Here is a 16008-nt window from a genome sequence, read left to right on the forward strand (position 1 = left end):
GAGGCCAAGGTAACTTGCAGTCTGTGAGGCAGACACATACCCACCATGTCCACTGAGGACAAAACCCAAATAAATGACCTGACAAGGAGGCAAGATACCCTTAGGGCAGGAACTTCTCAAAAGCACGAGGTCAAAGTTGACTGTGCCGGACTTCCAAGGAAAGTCAGTGAGTTTGTGTCCCAGAGATTCTGAAATTGCTGCAGAAAAACCACCCTATTTGGGTGACTATGTCCAGGATGTCCAGCACATCCCATTTTCTCCTCCTGTCCTGGCATAGTTATTAATAGTCCGCCTTTCACTCTCAAAATATGTTGGTTTGGACAATAAATTGTTAGGTCGCATCAACTATGAACAAAGGCAGTACTCCAAACTGCTCCTCCCAGACCTGCACGTCTGCAGTCCTGCTGGAATTTCTGGATCCCCAGAGACCTCAAAAGATAGTATTCAGTTTATCCCCTTGAAATCACCAAATCAAATCAAAAATGATAATAAGCAAAAATTAAGTTTCCAGCCAGCCATCCCAAGTCTAGCTAAGGGCGAGAGGATGCCTGCTGAATTGTGACACCTAGTGGGGAGAACTCACACTGCCGGAGGCTGAGTTTCCGGGACACTTCACACTTGGCCATTGGTTTCTTTTCCACTTATAAAACAGCAGCTCACATTTTCTAAATGCTTATGTACCAGAAACAGTTCTAAGTACTTTACATGTTCTAATTCATTTGATCCTCGCAACTCCGAGCAGTAGCTACCAGCATTGGTCTTCCCTTTTACAGGAAAGGAAATTGAGGCTCAGAAAAGTTAGGTAATCCCCCCCACACACCTCATCATTTAGCAAGTGAATGACTATGCCAGGATCTAACCCCACAGGAGCTAACCCCAGGTTGTCTGGCTACAGGGCCTGGGCACTTAACTGCCACTTCATCCAGCCTCTATCAGCTCCTTGTGCAAAGGTACTTCAGAGGTGTCTTCCATCTAATGTGACTTCCACCAACCCTCTGACGTAAGATGAGATGATACGAAGGGAGAGTGAGAAGCAGAGTGTACTAGATCAGCTTCCACATCTACCAATAATGAGTGGTCGTTTCTACCCAGGATTGAAATCGGCGCATTAGAGCAGACAATGGGAAGACTTATAAACCAGTTAAATGCACAGTGGAGCTGCTAGTTTAAAGAAGCACTTTCCAGCGTGAAGGATAAAGCAGTCCCTTCCCTACCCCACCCGCCTCGATAATATTTACTCAGACAATTTGAAGAGTAGTTACTGGTCACTGAAGCCTACCAGCTGTGCCCAGAGGACCTATGCCCAGACTTCCCACCATTGTCATGGTGAGGCAGACAGAAGTGACCACTATTCTGCTTCTTTTCTGGGCTCCCTCTTCTAGAGAATTCAGATCATCCCAAGGCCCTTTGTTCCGTCAACTTCTTTCTCTTCTAAAGCTCAAAGTGAAGTACATGTAGCAGGATTGAACGGGCGATAGACGTGCTGTACAAGTCTTTGTTAAAAGGTTACCATATGATATTTGAGACATACTTATTCTAAAACAAGTATTCGTCATTTATCTGAAATTCATTGTTTATCCTCGTGTCCTGTGTTTTTAATCGCTAAATCTGGCAACTCTACTTTGTTATCAATTATTGCTAAAATAGTTGGAAAACAGACTAAATCAGAGGTCTATAAATTTCTGTAAAGAGCCAGACAGTAAATATTTTAGGCTTTGCAGGCCATATGGTTTCTGTCACAACTACTCAACTCTGCCACCGTAGCACAAAAGCAGCCACAGACAATACATAAATGAATGAGCATGACTGTGTTCCAATAAAACTTTATTTACAAAAACAGGCATCAGGGCATCTAGCCATAGTTTGCCAACCCCTGGACCAAATTAGGGCATCAGACTCCTGGCTATTTTCAGATGTATTGCAGGGGCAAAAGTGGGTTGGATCCAAGTTCTCAAGCATGAAAAACAGAGACACTGATCAAAATCACTGAGCATAATGAACACCAGTAACTCTGAGTGGGTGTGCACATGTGCGTGCGTGACCCAAGGTTGGTCAGCGCCTGCAGAAAGCATGCACTTCTGAGGAGGGTGTTAAGCCATATTCAGGCCAGGAGCAGAAACCTTATCTTAAAAGCCATCTTGCCTTGATCCTGTCTTGCTTTATCTCCTAGGGGCCTGGGCAGTCCCAACGGTGACCTGGGGCCAGGGTGTGGAGCTGGAGGGCTTGGTCATGCCCTGAAACCCTTTGTCATTGAAGGGGGAACAGCCTCGTTTAACCCCTCCTATAAAACTCCACAGCCCTCTTTGCTTGAAGAGGTTATGGTCTTTTTCTAGCCTGATCTCCCGCAGCTCAAACACACCAAATAAATTCTAATAGACCAATTTTGGTCTCCCCGCGACTCATTCCTCTGGCTGTGCCTAACAGAGGGGCTGGTTTGGAGCTGCCTAGGTTTTACAAAGCCTTGATCAGACCCTGTCTAAAGAAGTACAGAGTCTATGTCTGGATCACTGGTGGTCAGCATGTACTGTATAAAGACCAAAAGGCACAGGCAACATTGTGAAGTCAGACGTAGTGTACAGAGGCCAAGAAAAGCAGAACGCCGCTACAGAAGGCCTTCAGGTGAAGCTCAAGCTGTTGGCATTTGTCCCCCTGATGTAGAGTACTGGGGAGCACGTGGTAACTGTCTCATTTTCTGTGCGTGTGTGCGTGCGTGCGTGCCACATGTATGCCACATGTATACCATCTAGTTGAACATGTGAGTAGCAACTGAGGAGTTTGCGTGGTTGGTTGGAATCAATATAGGTAACAATAATAGCCATAGGAGCTGCATTTGTATTAACTTTCTTCATGATCCTAGAATATGCTGATAAGGGCAATTCCATGGTTTAAGATCACACTTTAAATTCTGCCTTGCAGGGCCAGCCTGGTGGCTCAGGCGGTTAGAGCTCCATGCTCCTAACTCCGAAGGCTGCCGGTTCGATTCCCACATGGGCCAGTGGGCTCTCAACCACAAGGTTGCCAGTTCAATTCCTCGAGTCCCGCAAGGGATGGTGGGCTCCGCCCCCTGCAACTAAAATTGAACACAGCACATTGAGCTGAGCTGCAGCTGAGCTCCCGGATGGCTCAGTTGGTTGGAGCGCGGGCTCTCAACCACAAGGTTGCCGGCTCGCAAGAGATGGTGGGCTGTGCCCCCTGCAACTAGCAACGGCAACTGGACCTGGAGCTGAGCTGTGCCCTCCACAACTAAGACTGAAGGAACAACAACTTGAAGCTGAACAGCATCCTCCGCGACTGAGATTGAGGGGACAATGACTTGACTTGAAGGGGAGGCCTGAAGGAGTCCTGTTCCCCTTCCCCAATAAAATCTTTGAAAAACAAACAAACAAACAAATTCTGCCTTGCAGACCACAACCACATGTAAAAGGATGGACCAATTAAAAGCATTAAACCCAAACATGAATTTGCCACAGTACTGGAAATGTTAGTGTGTCTGGAGCAAGGGAGCTAGGGGTGGGGTACACAATACAAGATAAGAGCAAAGAATCACATCGGCAGCAGACTCTGCTGGGTCACGTTAAGGACTTTGACAGGTCCCTATGTCCTAAGACAAGCAAATCATCATTGAAGTGTTTTAAATAAGAGTGACAGGATCAGGTTTGCATTTTGAGACCATCACTCTGGCTGTAGCATAGAGAACAGATTGGAGGGGTGCAGAGACCAGCATGCACACCAGCATGCACACAGGAGGCTTTAGCAGTGGTCCAGGCACGAGATGGTTAGGTTGGCCCAGGTTGGTAGTAGTGACAAAGGAAGGGATATGGAGAGACCTGAGAGAGATTCAGAAAGAGAAATGTACGGATTGGCGATCGATATGACGGATTTGGGGGAAAGAGGTGTCAAGAAGGAGTCATCATGTTCCTGGTCAGCCTGAGAGGATGGTCGTTGGAGCCATTCACTGAGACAGGCAACAGGGGAAGAGGGTTAGATTGAAGGCAAAGGTTGTGAGTTCAAAGAAAATGAGGGCTAATAAGTATCCAGCAGATTTAGTAAGTTTAAGGTCACTGGGGATCTTGGCAAGAGCCAGATTTTTTGGTTTGTTTGTTTCTTTTTGTTCTGTTTTGTTTTTGCAATGATGAGGCAGAAGCTTTGATGGAGAGAGTTGAGAAGGGAGTGGAGCAGAGAAATAGAGCCAGTAAGACAATTTTTTCCCAAAAAAAAAAAAGAGGCTGTGGATGGGAAAATACAGCACACAGATAGCTGAAGGAGAATGTAGATCAAGGGAGAGTTTGGGGAATTTAACAGAGAGGAATGAGCCTATTTAAAACCTTGTGGGAAGAGTCCTATTTCTGGTATGGAGGAATAAGCTCCTAATGGACCAACCCTTCCACAGATGATACTATACACTCTGCACAACATAAAAAAAACCCCACTACCAATAACACCAAAAACCAAAACTTGGGGGGAGCCAGTTAGCTCAGTTGATTAGAGCACAATGCTCATAACACCAGGGTTGCCGGTTCAAGCCCCACATGGGCCAGTGTGAGCTGCGCCCTCCACAACTAGCTTGAAATAACTACTTGTTTTGGAGCTGATGGGTCCTGGAAAAACACACTTAAAATAAATAAAAAGTTTTTTTAAAAAAATTCCTGAAAAAAAAGAAAAGAAAAGAACTACTTCAACTACCTGAGTGTTCTGGAGAGTGAACCCAAGTAGATAGATTTTGGAGGGGATTCAAAATGTGGAAGAAGCGAAGCATAGGATGCCTAAAATTCCAATAGAAAACCCACTGTCTTTCTGGCAGAGGAACCAGCAGATAAAGCCCAGAGCTGAATAAGGGGTGAGTCCTGGAAAGAGAACAGAAACCCAAAATTCTCTGTATAAACTCTGCCTAAGTCTCTGACTCATGCCTGAACCACACATGAGCAGAATCCCAGCTAAAGATAAAAAAATCAAACTGAGACTCGAGCAATTGCGTGCTACAGGTAAAACAGTTTGTAGTTTGAGCATAATCAAGTTAATTACCTGACAAAAGAAAAATATCAACACTTTTCTGAAGGATAAAATAGAATCCTCAACATAATCTTCAAAATACTCAGGATATAATACAAAATTGCCCAGAATACAAAGAACCAGGAAAATGCGACCCATTCTCAAGGGAACAGCAAACAACAAAGGCCAATTCCAAGATAACTCAGATGTTGGAATTCTCAGACAAAGTCTTTAAAGCAGCTATTATAACTATGTTCAATGATATAAAGACAAATACATTTATAATAAATGGACAGATAGGAAACTACAACAGAAAAATAGAAAATATTAAAAAGAACCAAATGAAAATTTTAGAACTAAATATCTGGAATTTAAAAATTCACTGGATGGACTTAATGGCCAAATAAAGATGTCAGTGCAAAGAGAAAATGAACTTGAAGATAGATCAATAGAAAGTAATCAATCTGAAAGAAAAAGAAAAAACATCAGAAAGAAAAAAAGATAACAGAGTCACAGGAACCTATGGGACAATATGAAAATGTCTAATATGTGGGTAATTGAAATCCCAGAAAGAGAAGATGGGACAGAAAAACAGCTTATGGGGAGGATCCAGTTAAGAGAAAGAGGTTGAATATATGGGAAAGATAAGAGAACACAAATAGTAGGTTGGTGCAAAACGTTTTTATAGAAGGAGGGAGGGGAATCGAATCCAAATTGTAAGTGTAGAGATTTGACTGAGGCAGAAAGATGCTAGCTCTCGCATTGCAATAGGAGGGAAAAGAGGATAGAATGGGAGCAAACAGGTCGATTATGCCCCAGATGGAGATTTTCATTTGATGGCTTCTGTTCTCCGTTTAAAAGAGTGATTGAAGAGAGACAGAAGGTAGTACGCTAGTATGGGGATAATTAGAGAGAGCAACAGAGCAGAGGTGCTGATAAGGGGGAAACTGTGGCAGTGGGAACAACTGAACCAGAGAGCTGAAAGGGGAGGCAGAGGAGGTAAAAGACCACCTCAGCGATTTTAGAGTGGAACAGCTTCCAGTGGTGCCAAAGCCCCAGTTGTAATTGTGGGAGTGGGTGGCTTAGAGAGAACAGAGATAGATGGTCTTCAGAGAGAAGCAAGTCCAGAGACTGACAGTCCACTCAAAACAACCCTGAATTTACCTAGGATGAAAGGATTATATGAGACAGTGGCTCAGATCTTTGAAGAATAAGGGACCAGGGGGTGAGTAAATGGCAGAGGCTCTCAAGAGAAGAGGATGCAGAGCCACACCACTGAGGCTCGGAAAAGTGGTCTGAGGGAGGAGGGAAGGAAGGAAGAGCATCCCCCTACCTCCCAGCGTCTACGCCTGGTATGGGAGAACGGAACCAGCCACCAGGTGGGAGGGCCACAGTAGGAGCAGTGTCTGCAGGTGTACTACTTATCTATGGCTGCACAACAAATGACCACACTTAGCAGCTTTAAACAGCACCCATTTCTCATCTCACGGTTTCCACGAGTCAGTCCTAGCACAGCTTAGCTGGGTCCTCACGGGGCTGCCGTCAGGGTGAGGCCAGATTGCCACCTGGAGGCTCTAATGGGGAAGAATCCCTGCAGCGCACTCAGGTTGTGGTCAGATCCACTTCCTTGCAGCTGTGTGGCTGAGGATGGCTTCCTGCTGGCTGGCTGCTGCAGGCTGGCCTCCGCTCTTGGAGGCTACCCTCGGGCTTAGCCAAGTGTGCTACCCCCAGCACAGCCACTTATTTCATCAAGCCAGCAAAGAGAATCTCTAGGACAAATGTGTTAGCGAGACGGGAGTCTTATAGAACGTAACTTAATCACAGGTGTGACGTCCCACCACCTGTGCCATATCCCATCCATTAGAAGCAAGTCACAGGTGCACATGTGCTCAATGGGAGGGCAGCCCACAAAGGTGTGAACACCAAGAGTTGGGGTCTGTCCTCCATAGAAGGGTTGGGGATATGGGGTGCTTGCTGGTCACCAGAGGGCAGCGTGGTGGGTGGAGGTGGGAGGTGGGAGCTGAGTCAGAGTGAGGAAATGCCGAGCACTTGAGGATGACGGTTTGGCAGAGAACGGATGGAGTGACAGGGAGAGGGGCACAGACGTTGGGCACAAGCTGATGGAAACTGGGTTCTCTGCTTTTCTCTGTCACATGTACTGTGGGAAAGAAATCTGCTTACTTATAAAAACGTTGTGTTAAATAGGTTAATGGTGCCAAAAATATTTTGACTTGTTTCCTCTGAAAGGCTGGCCTCGTTAAAGAGCGAATGGTTGAGGCACATCCACTGAGACTGCGTGAGAGGAGTCTTGACGATAACAGGGAGAAAAAAAGTGACAACCCATCTCCAGTATAAGAGGCAGAGGAAAGCCAGAAGGCAAAGGTTGCTCCAGGAGAAAGGAGAGAACCACGCTGATGCTCTGAAATTGGAATCGCGCCTGGTGAATTCAATAGAGTTGAGTGAAATGAAATGTGTGACTGTCAATAAAATGACCAGAGGATGATGGTTGATAAGACACACAAGCATCATAAAAGCGACGAGGGACACATTGCAGCCCTGGCCAGGACGTTTGGAATCTAAGTCGATATACGTCCATTATGACACAGAAAGGTTCATCAATATTATCATTAAAATATATATAGCATGACATGAAAGCTGTTTCTAAAAAAGCAGCAGCAGCTGGCAGTTGAAAGCTGGCGGTTACAAAGGGAAGGATAAAATGAAAAGCTGTTACAGTAGCCCATACATTTCTAAAGGACTTAGGGTTGGAGTTCTAAAGGACACATTACAGTGAACTCATTTTCAGGCTCTCTCACTGACGTGGCCCGGGGTGGACATGCCTCCTTGCCCTCCGTTCTCATGTGGATAATCTGAGTCACACCACAAGCACCCAGATTGCTACCTAATAACAGTCACCACTGAAGGAAAGCAGAGCTCCTTGGAGACCAGGGGATTCCGTACTCAGGGCAAGAAAAGTCAAAGCAGACCTAAGTCTGCCAGATGATGCCAGAAGCATGTTAGTTTTAAAAATGTTTGAAACAGTGTTAAGAGGAAAAGGAACACAGAAAAAGAAAAAAAAAGGCAAAGTGGCAACAGTCTGAGTATCAGAAAGAAAACAAGTCTTGTGAAAAGCCTGAGCCCTTAATGATATTGAATATGGGTTAGACAATAAAAGGTCTGGGCAAGTTCCCCCTAAATGTCAACCATTCAAACAATGTGTATACCACAGGCATGTTCTGGTTAGTAATGAAGCTGTGAATTTCTTGTATTTATATCCAGGCAGGGTAACAATCCGGGATGAAAGATGCAATGGGTTGTATTATTTTTAAGTGAGGGTTTTATGAATTTTGTTATTGTGGCACACAAATTTGACTACAGAAAGCCACTCCCACAGATAATTGCCAGACTGGCAAAATTACTGTAGAAGGCACCTCCAGACCCCACGCCCAGACTCTCCCAATCTCCTGGAGTCTCTCCATATCTATAACAGAATGGCAGCTCCAAATATAGAGCTCAAAAGCCCAATCTTATGTATATACAAGTCCTAAATCTTCACTGTAGTCATAGTAGCCCAGTGAGGCTGATTCTGCCTGCTTTATTTGGATAGAAACTTGAAAGTTTGGATAGGAGCTTGAAAATAAATATCAAGATGATGAATGAAGCAAACATATATTAACACTCTTGTGATAGGTTTAAAGGTATGTGTAGTAGTAACTGCTGTACTCACTGGGATAATTTATACTTTATCTGTTCTTTTTGGTAATTTTAAAAATTTAACTGTTTTACAAATTCACATAACACTAAATTAACCATTTTAAAGCTTATAATTTTTAACTGCTTTTTAATGTGTCAGAAAAGTATAAAAGCATGTGACATATTAGACTTGTGATGTTAATGTAATCCTAGGTGCATTAAGTTTAAAGGTTAAATGCTTAAATAAATCTGATTAGATCTGTAAGTTGAGACTTACTATGTTTTGTGAATAGTTTTTAAATTCTTAGCGTCTAAGATTTTGTTAGATTTGTAAGTCTGCTTTGTTAGATGCTTAATTGTAGTTTAAACCACCTAAGCATTTAATTAATCAAGGTTGTAAGTGATTTTAAAGGTTTACAGAATTTATAAGCTAACTGACATTAAGGAGCACGTAAAAGACATTTAACATAAAATTACGAGCCCTATGAACAAAATAGCAAGATTTGTAAGTTGAACTTAATAAAATCAGGCTTTAAAATTTACAATTTTGATCAATTGAAAAAAATTAATACACACAAATAATTTTAGTATTCTTTTCCATGCATAAAAGTTCCCCAGACATTAAAAACTCAATCGATGTTGCCTTAGTAGTTTACACACCAATACAAAGTAGAAGATGGCATGTATTGGTTGAAATTTTGACAGTTGAAAATATTACAATTCAAATACTACAAGTCAAATTAAAAGGAAGCATCCTTTTTTGGACTTAAGTTAATTTTCTTTTCTTCTTTTTTTATTGATGTTGATGATTTTATTTACAGTAACTAATTATTACAAACAATGACGCATGCACGTATGTTGCTCCAAATACACACCTTTCCCGGGGAAGGAAGCAGTCTATACTCCACCCATGCTCCCTCTCCTACTCCAGCTCCAAGAGGAATTAATACTGGTCACATCTGGGGGTGGAGCTTTTCTTTGCACCTGGTCAAAGTCTAGCCTGTTTCTTCTCAAGCTTTAATGTGCATGGGAACCACTGGGATGGGTGGAATGAGAATGCATTTCTGCTGAGCTCCTGCTGCCCCTCCTGGGTACCACGCACTGAAGCCCATGAAGTACACGCTCTGCACGTGTGCACGCATGTGTGTGGCCCTTTCCAGGGCTCCAGTGACCAGTTGCCAAGGCCTGGAGTTGCCCCCTAAGCCAGAGGAGAGAGCTCTCACTCACGCGTGTGCTTGCGCTCTCTTGCGTTTTCTCTGTGGACAGAGCAAATGGTTTTGCTGTCATACTGTAGCAGGGCCCGGGGTGGGAGGTAGGGGGTTTTTGTCTATGTGGGAGTTGAGGCAGCTGTGCCCCCCCACCCCCCACCCCCCAAGTCTTACCCTCCCTGTGCTGATCTCCGGTGTGAGGGTGGCCTTGCCCCCATCCGAGATCAGATCCAAGATGCTTGGGTATGGCTGTGGGGGAAGAGACAGAACAGGAGGCTGACGTAATTTTGTCTATTTTTTGTGTGATTTCCCCCCACTAGATATAAGCTCTCGGAGGGCCAGGATTTTTATGTTATTCACCTCTGCATCCCCAGGAAAGAGAACAGTGCTGGCCAGTCCTAGGAGCTCAGGAAGTGTTTATGGGATGAATGAGGCCTGTTTGGCTCTAGGCATTGGAGCCAACCCTTCTGGAATTTGACACTGGGGTCCACGTCTCACCTGATAAAGACACTGGTAAGTGCCTTCTTATCCTCTTGTGCGTGTGTCTCCTTTGAGGGAGGGGAACTGTGGCCAAGGGCAGCGTTGCAGTCTTCTTATGCCCCTTGTGATAATGCCATCTCGATGCCACTTCCATCTCTGGCCCAGCTGCGGGGTTCTGCAGAGCACAGGCCAGAGGGAGAGGGCTCCTCACCCCAGGCCATGGAAGGAGACAAAATCAGAAGCAGGAACAGAGCAGAGGGCTAACGAAAAAAGAAAACCTGAAGCCCGAAAAGCTGCAAATGGAATGTGATGAGTTGCCAAACTCCACAGAAGTAGAAGCAAATATCAAAGCCAGGGACTACAGCCAGGAATCCACAATCCAGGGAGATAAAGAGCAAGTGGTAACTAGGGAGGGGCCTCCCTGAGGCCGGCATGGCAGGCTTGCTTTAATGTGCCTCCAGGAGCTAGCAGGGTGGGTCACACAAGATTAAAGGGGGCCATGGGGGGGGATGGGCAGAATGGTCTTTCCCAAGGAGCTCTTAATTCTCTAAGATCAAAGCTGGGGAGACAGCACAGTTGTCTGTCACAGGCGGGCCTCAAATCCCAGCTCCCACTTCCTGACTGTGTGACCTTGAGCGAGCTCCCTAAAAGTCACCTCACCTCTGCTTGCTGTCAGGAAGGCACAAACCCTTCATCAGCTTAAAGCCTGCAGCTCCCCAACACGACATGAGGCACAGCCCCCCACCAAGGGTCTGCATGAGCATCGGAGGGGATTTAGAAATTGGAAAAAAGTCAGCAAAGTAGTTACTGAAGAGGAAAAGCAGAAGGAGAGAATCGTGCCAAACTTCCAAAGTTCTCAGCTTGGCCGCTGAGGAGGGGAGACTGCGAAGAGAAGCAGATCCCTTTGATACGAAGAAAACATTTATATGGTCACAGGACACTCAGCAGACTCTCCTGAACATCTGATCGCTACCCGATTACTTCCAAACGGGGATCGCTGGCATGTCAGCTGGCAAACACATTTTCCCTCCAGCGTTGGTGGCTGGCTAACTTTCACTTCCCTTTATTCTCCACAACCTCCTGTACCCCGCATTGCCCTGATAGAAACAGAGGCATTTTCCTGAAAAGTGAGAAAGCTTTGATTGCTGCACAATAAAAAAAAAAGCTTTCTCCTTAAAGCCAGCACTCTGGGACTTTTGGGGGCTAACTTCCAACTGCCCTGCCCAGTGTCAGGCAAACTCTGGGGTAGAAGCTTATATTTATCCACCTACATTCATGAGCACGGGGAGAGGAGCCAGAATATCCAGGTAGAAGTAGTATAAAACCTGCGACTTAGTAACCAGGTGACATGAGTTAGTGATTTCTCTGAGCCTGTTTCTTCATCTGTGAGGAGAATGTCTCCAGTATCACAGTAAAGCTGTAAACACCTGGCAGGACAGCGTATTTGAAAGTGCTCTGTAAACTGGAAAGCACTATAGTCAGCAGTGGTATTATTATTGTTGCTGTAGAGATGAAAGAAAATGGATGACCTTGAGATATGTTTTGAAGGTATGTTACGACTTCCTAATTGCTTGGGTGTAGGGTGAGTGGGAAAGTGAGGCGTTCAGAGTAACTCCAGAGTTCATGGCTTAAGTCATTGGTGCCATTTACTACAATGTGAACGTTTTTTTGCAGCTCGGTTTCTTTACAGCTGTTCATGCTTCATCCACCATGCCTCTAATGCGTGTTGCCAGATCCAACGATCTATCAGTTAGAATTAAGTTTGGCCACTAATTACAAAAAACACAGGCTAAAAGTGACTTAAACAAGCTGGTTTATTTTTCTCTCATATAAAATCTGTCACAGTGGTCTGTCATCAAAGACCCAAGAGCCTTTTTTCTGTTGCTTTACCACAGGTCACTTCCATTTCCACGGTCATCTCATGGTCAACAAAGGCTGCAGGACAGGACATCCAGCCATTACATCACAATCCAGTCAACTGAAAAGAAAAAGAGATGAAGAAGAACATGCCCCCTCCCTTTTAGGACACTTCTGGAAACTGTATTTCTGCGTATTGCCATTGGCCATATCTAGCTGCAAAGGAGACTAGGAACTATGGTTTTTACTCTGAGTGACCAGGTGCTCAGCTGAAATGGAGGGGTCCCTATTACTCAGGAATCAAGGGAGGCCAGGAAGTCTCCACCACAAATGGTCATGTCTCCATCCTCTTCTCAATCTACCTGCCAGTCACATGTCACCACTCCCTGCGGAAACACTTTCTTCTCTTTACTACTGAGAAGAAAACCACACCTTTCTGGTTTTCCTCCTCCTCTCTCTCTTCTACCCTTAAATGTTGGAATGACTCAGGGCAGTCCTGGGGACACCTCTTTCTTCTCCATCCATACTCTCCTCCTAAGTAATCTCATCTAGTCCCAAGGATTTAAATGCCAATGCAGATGCCAATGAATTCTAAATCCAGCCCTGACCTCTCCCCTAAATTCCAGAATCATATATGCAGCTGCTACTGGACATGTCTACTTGGCTGTCTAATAGGTATTACAACCTTAACTCTCCATCTCCACCCACAGACTTGCTCCTCCCCAAGACGTTCACGTTGTAGTAAACGACACCAATGACTTAAGCCATGAACTCTGGAGTTACTCTGATCGCCTCACTTTCCCACTCACCCTACACCCAAGTGATTAGGAAGTCATAACATACCTTCAAAACGTATCTCAAGGTCATCCACTTTCTTTCATCTCCACCACTACACTCTCGTCCAAAGCACCGGCATCTCTCACCTAGACCTTTGCAGAACCCCCTAACTGGGTCTCCTGCTTCCACTCCTGCCCTCCTCTTATCTGTCTGTACACAATGACAAGAGTGATATTTTAAATAAGTCATGACAAAGGTGATAGATTCAACACATCTACTTTGTTCCCTCTTGAAACCCTTCTAAAATGACCATACAGGGATTTTTTAGAAGGTATCTCTAAAGGACAAAGAGAATAGGAGAGGAAATAATAGTAACAGAAATTCAGAGGCTGGAAAACGGAAGGACGAGTGCCAACTGACAGCAGACCCAAGAAAGCTGAATCCTAATCCAGAGAAAGTGAAAAGGGAACATGATTTATACAGTGGTACCTCGGTTTTCGAACATAATCCATTCCGGAAGACGGTTCCAGTTCTGAAATGTTGGAAAACAGCCAACAGCTAGGCCTCAGGATCTTGCACTCAGCGGAAGCCGCATGACGTGTTCGACTTCCGAGGCGTGTTCGAAAACCAAAGCATTTACTTCCGGGTTTACGGCCTCCGTAAACAGAAATGTTCGTCAACAGAGATGTTCGAAAACCAAGGTACTACTGTACCACCAAACACCCCCACAGTCACGACTGATGGCACCAGGTATCCTTGGAAATGGAAGTAAAGACAGGGGACTGCTCAAATTGAGTTAAAGAAGAGAGATCCCAAATCCTCTCCTTGACTCCATGCAACTGGGGCTGGACCGCCCAGCTCAGCCAGAAGCCGGGAGTTCTTTCCCCAGGAGAGGGGAAGCTGGGTGTCTCCAGGCCAGGGACACCGGGTCCAGGTGAACACAAGAGGAGTGTGCAGAAAACAGAACTGGTGAGTTTCCATAGGACTGTTAAGATGTCCCTGGCACTTTTCTCCCACTTGGTTCCCAGAATGCTGGTGGCCAGACAGTTCTCTCCAGCAAGAAACTGGAGGAACACTTTTCATGGTATCTGATCAGGCCAGGAAGAAATGCCCTAAAAAAATCCACATCCTAAAGTAGGAGCCCCACCAACTGTCTGAGCGCAGCCGGCTTTCAACACCTGCCCACCTGGTCAGTGCCTCCCCTGGGCTCTCAGTGACCCTCGTAAGTAGAAGCAGACAACTGGCAATACCGGGCTTCTGAGGAAAAGCTTTAACACAAAGGACAAGACCGAAACCAGCCAAGGTGAAAGCACCTGGGAGGAAACAGCCGGTTGGGAGATGAACCACATGCCCGAAACCATGACGATCCTCAGGTAAGTCAGGGAAGACATGGCCACCAGGAAACGGACAGCACCTTCCTCCAGCCGCACTCGGTCCTTCTTGCTGCTTGAACACGCGGAGCTCTTCCCCACCTCAGCACCCTCAAAGTAAGGGTTCCCTTCCCTATGTCTTCACCTGGCTGGCTCCTACTGTCACCTCAGGGGGCCCTCGATGACCACCCACTCTGAAGAAGCCCCTGTGGCCACTGCCTACCACTGACAGCCACCAGCAAACTGAGTCTGTGAAGGGCAGGCAGTAAGTACTTCAGGCACTGCGAGCTGTCCGTGGTCTGTCACCACCCCCGGCTCCACGCTGCAGCAGGAAGGCAGCCACCCCACCGACAGCACGCAGACACGTGACGGTGGCTGTGTTCCAATAAAACTCTATGGACACTGAAACCTGAATTTTGTATCATTTTCACAGGTCATAATGTTATTCTCCTCCTGACGTTTTTTTCAACCATTTAAAAACATGAAAACCATTCTTAGCTCCTGGGAATAAGAAACCAGGTGGGGCGCTGGATATGGCCAAACCCTGTTCCGATACATCATCCCGTTTTATTTTCATCAAAGCGCTAATCAGTTCCTGCTGTTTTCTTGTTTATATACCTCTTCTCGTTGCTTATTATCAGGCTTGCTACTAGAATGGACGTTCCGTAAGAGCGAGGACCTTTGCACTCTCCCCTGGCAGCTTAGCACCTAGAATAGTGCTTGGCATACAACATGTGCTCAATAAGTGTTCTCTCTGTACTGCAACGATTGCTGGCAGGGCCTGAAAGAACAAGCTCGGGGGACAGTAATGCCACTCCCACATGGCTCCTGCCTTACCCTTTCTCACATTTTCCTGCTCTTTCCTTCTTCCTTCATTTCCTCAATCCCAAGTTGTAAGTCCATCTGTGATGCCCAGGGCTCCCCACAAACCTGGGAGCCAAGAAAAGCCCAGTCTAAGGCTACCTGTCCTCTGTGCCCCTAGACCTAACGTAAGGGGGTAGTGTCAGGCCACTGAGCCTGTGACAGGCAGGCCTTGTCACCGAGGCGGGGTCTCCTGCTCACCACGCTGAGAGGGAGAGGAGGAGGAGGGGGATTTGCGCCAGGTAAATGGAGCTTTAGACCTATGCCTCTCTGAACCACAAACGAGTAAGAGTGAGCGTAGCACAGTAGCTAATATGGTTAGGTGCTCAGTAGTCTGAGGAATGCCAACTGGGCGAATATCCACACGCACTGGAACTTTTCAACGTGATGTTATGGGACTCGTGGTTACAAAAAGGAGCCATCTCTAACGAATGTCCAGAAAAAAGAGATTCCTTGATCTTTGTATGGGAGAATTCAGGTCCCCCAAATGGAGACGGGGCACCAGACTCTCAACATTGCAAGCACAGTCCTTTAAGCTGGCCCAGCAAAGCTTGAACACATGCACAAGCCACCAGACGCAAGCGATCTGGTTTCCCACGGAGGAAGGGCTCCCTACGAAGGAAAGGCCGTGCTAACAAGCACACACAGGTGTCCCCTGACCTGGACGTGGCAGTGCCCAATGTGAATTAATGAAGTGGCACGTGGGCTTACTGATCACAGGGCCCTGACTTTGGTGTGCACGCCAGTCCTGTGGGCTTGCTCACTCCTGGGTT

Source organism: Rhinolophus sinicus, chromosome 1, assembly GCF_057876585.1.
Source record: "Rhinolophus sinicus isolate RSI-liver-muscle chromosome 1, RSI-T2T, whole genome shotgun sequence".
Lineage (NCBI taxonomy): Eukaryota > Metazoa > Chordata > Mammalia > Chiroptera > Rhinolophidae > Rhinolophus > Rhinolophus sinicus.